Below are 3,716 nucleotides of genomic sequence, written 5' to 3'. Positions count from 1 at the left end.
TTTTTATTTTTAAGCAATGGCTTTTTAAAAAAAATCTTATTTAATTCTTAAATTATAACCTTAATTATTTTTTAAATTCTCTCTCAGGTTACTACTTATAGTTAAGATATAATTTTCTAGTAAATGTTCTTAAAATATGCAAATTTGTGTATATTTTATATGGACATTGAGTCTGGACATATCCATGGACATACACTTTCAAGTGCTGGCCTTTGTAAGATCTACCAAGAGACATTATTTTTCCTCCTGGGTAGATGTAAATTTCTTCAGCATGAACTGAATTTTCAAAATATGGCGCCCACATGTTCAGAATATGTACTTCCTCACTGAACTAGACCAGCTGCTGCACTGAGTTAGCCTTAGTGAAAGTTGTTTTTCTCCTTTCAGAAATTTGGGAGGTCCTTTCCTTTTTATTGTATATTTATATTCTGCTTGTCACTTGATGATCTGGGGCCAAGTGGCCAATACTAGAATAATGTTTGACTGGAGACAAATGAGGAGATTAAACAACCAGGACAAAAACTCTTGCAAGGGTTTGGAGACTGATTGATATGGTCCCTCGGAGCTTTCCTGGACATGGAGAGTAGTGGGGGAGGTCATTAACCTGGTAGCTGGCCCTCTCAGCATCTGCCTTTCTTCTAGACAGAAGAGTTGGGTGATCTGACTGACTACATGGTAATTCAGAGATTAAAAGTATATTCAAGTTGACAAACTATGCATTAAAATGTTAGCCATGCTTATTTCTGGGTTTCAGCATCTGGGATATTATATTTCCTTGTTAAAAAAATATATATCTGGGGTGCCTGACAGGCTGAGTCGGAAGAGCATGCAACTCTTGATCATGAGTTCAAGCCCCATGTTAGGCATAGAGATGACTTTAAAAAAAAAAATAAAAAAAAATTAAAAAACACATATCTGGAATAATTAAATCCTCTTCCAGACATGCGTCTGCCCTTGTTTCACTGACTTTCCTCGCAGCATGGTCCCCAAATGCCAGTCTTCGCTCCTCCTCAACAGAAGAAACTGAGACTGTCTCCTGACCCCAAGCTGGAGGCAACAACCAATCAGCACTTCCTGAAGGGAGAAAAAGAACAGCAAGAAGTCACTGAACATGTTGATGGAGTACAAAATGAAAAGGCAAGCTAGTGAGATTTTGAAAGTAGAGCCAAAGTATAACAAACTTGGCCAAACAATTTTTTCAGAAGAGGTCATACTTGATTGCCAAAATCTAAAATTCTGGGGTAACAACATTTGTCAACCATCCACAAGTGTCTGCTGCTTAGAGAGGAGGAGGAAGAGGTGCTGCCATATTTGACAAGAGTTGAAGTGACAGAATGTGAAGATATTAAATCAGGTTACAGAACAGATTTTTATTTTGATGAAAACCCTTGCTTTGAAAATACAGTTCTGCCCAAAGAACTTCATCTGAATGAGAGTGGTGATCCATTTTCAAAGTCCACTGAAATCAAACGGAAATCTGGAAAGTGGTCAAGGAAATGTTCAAGGCAAACACAGAGTCAAGCCAGCAGGAAGAGGCAGCATGAGGAACCAGAGAGCTTCTTCACGGGTTCACTGACCAGAACTCTGATGCAGGTGCATACCAATTAGGAGAGGTCATCAGAGATGATATCTGGTCAAACCCATTAGAGTAGCACGTGGCTCCTGATATGGATGATGAAGGGGAAGGAGAAGATGATAACAAAGAGGAGGGACTGGAGGATACTGATGAAGGAGATGAAGATGAAGGTGAAGATGAAGGTGATGACGAGGAGAAGGAAGGAGAAGCTGACTAATGGAACACTAAAGGTTCTAAGCTTTCTTTTTTAATTTTCTTCAGACCCTCAGAGCAAGTTGCAGCCTTTTTTTTTTCTTTTTCCTCTTGTGCTCATTTGCCCTGTTTTTTGAAGTCCCTTTTCTGTCCCTTTATACTATGGTTCTCAACTTACTTGGGAAGGCCGGGGGAATACCTTGAGCAAAAAACAGTGGGAAAGAATGTTTACCCATTTTTGTTCTAAATTCACGTTTATCCCCTCCTGTCTCAACAAAACTTTATGGGATCAACACCACTGTGTCTGTGGGAAAAAGAAAAACCGTCTGCTCTCAGCCCTGCTGGAAGCTGGAGGGTGGTAGGCCGCGGTGTAGTATAGTATGTAGTAGTGCATAGACGTCCAGCCTTTTTCCTCCTTTCTCTGTATATTCGGCTAAGACATTACACTGTATTTCTATGTGGATATGGACAGTCAACATTTACCATTTACCAACATATATTACGGACAGCTAGCATTTACCATTTACCAACATGTATCTGACTACTTTCTCTTGCTTAAAAAAAAAAAAAGAAAAGCTTAAAGAAATGGGGTTATAGAAGGTCAGCAAAGGTTGGGTTTGAGATGTACAGCTTCTCCTTTGGCATGCTTAATTGTAATATTTAGTGGAGATCCCTGCAGTTTAATATGACACTTTTAAAATAAAATTCTCTTCTAATGATGACCTGAGACCTGACACTAAATGGGAAAATCAGCAGAACCTATAGAATCTTATTTGAAATTGACATTCTCTATTGTAATTTTGTTTAGTTTATCTGTAAATTTTTTTATTTCACTGGAAAAGAAAGATGCTCAGTTTTAAACACTTAAAGTGTAGAAATTGCTTTGTTTAAAAAAAACTAAATGTGTACACACACACACACACACACAAAAACATTTTTAGGGACTCCTGGGTGGCTCAGTTGGTTAAGCTGCTGCCTTTGGCTCAGGTCATGATCCCAGGGTCCTGGAATCGAGTCTCCACATCGGGTTCCTTGCTCAGCGGGGAGCCTGCTTCTCTCTCTGCTTCTGCCTGCCACTCTGCCTGCTTGAGCTCTCTCTCTGACAAATAAATAAATAAAATCTTTAAAAGTGTTTTTAATTTAAAAACACATTTATATTTCTTAATTTGTTGTAATCCCATGATTACTTCCATGGTAAGGAAAGAATTTATTTTTATATATAAGGCTTTCTACTGAATATTCATTTGCCCTATTAAATGTAGCAGAAAAAAACCCCAAATAAAACAAAACAAAATAAAAAACTTATTTCAACCCCAGGGCTAATGGCATACCTAAGATGAAAAGACGAAATCTTGAAACTGACTTGGTTCATCATACCTGAACCAAATAGGTGATGAGGAAGAGAGGAGCAGCAGGGAGGGAGGAGATATTTGGAGAATGTAGGGAAGGAGATGGGAGCAGAGAAGAGAGGCCTCAGGTATAACCTCTTGCCCTTCTCAAAGCTCCCGAATGACAGAAGCATGACTTTGGGGAAAAGTTTGGATTGGCAGATTGAATAGAAGTGAAAAAGTACAGTTCAACTTTGAGGGTTCCCTGGTACATACTTAGGAGCTAGGTTTCCTGACCTGGTATAATTAAGGAATAAGCTACACATGGGGTTGGATGGCAGGTACATCACTGACTGCCCTTTCAACAGGCGATATTCGAATGCCCATACCACCCAAGCAACCTCTGCTTTGAAGAGGGCTTTTGAGAGGACACTGACTTCTCCCCACTGAAGATCTATTCATTTGTAAAATCGACAAATGCATTGGGACCTGCGCTGAACTTTTTACTCAGAGGCCAGAATTTAAAATGCCATCAGGACTGAAAGGAATGTATAAACTGTATCACCACCGAATTGCATCCATGAATGATTCAGGAGATGAACTAAAAGTAAAATATTGAT

General features: G+C 39.1%; 1 pseudogene; it reads left to right on the top strand.

Annotated features, from left to right (window-relative positions):
• Window positions 1-979: 979 nt before the first annotated feature.
• Window positions 980-1,793, top strand: LOC101674817 (annotated as a pseudogene).
• Window positions 1,794-3,716: the final 1,923 nt, after the last annotated feature.

Source organism: Mustela putorius, unplaced genomic scaffold (assembly GCF_011764305.1).
Source record: "Mustela putorius furo isolate JIRA1106 unplaced genomic scaffold, ASM1176430v1.1 tig00003834_pilon_pilon_pilon, whole genome shotgun sequence".
NCBI lineage: Eukaryota > Metazoa > Chordata > Mammalia > Carnivora > Mustelidae > Mustela > Mustela putorius.
Note: the sequence above shows the minus strand (reverse complement) of the source record. Positions and strands in the feature narration are given on the sequence as shown.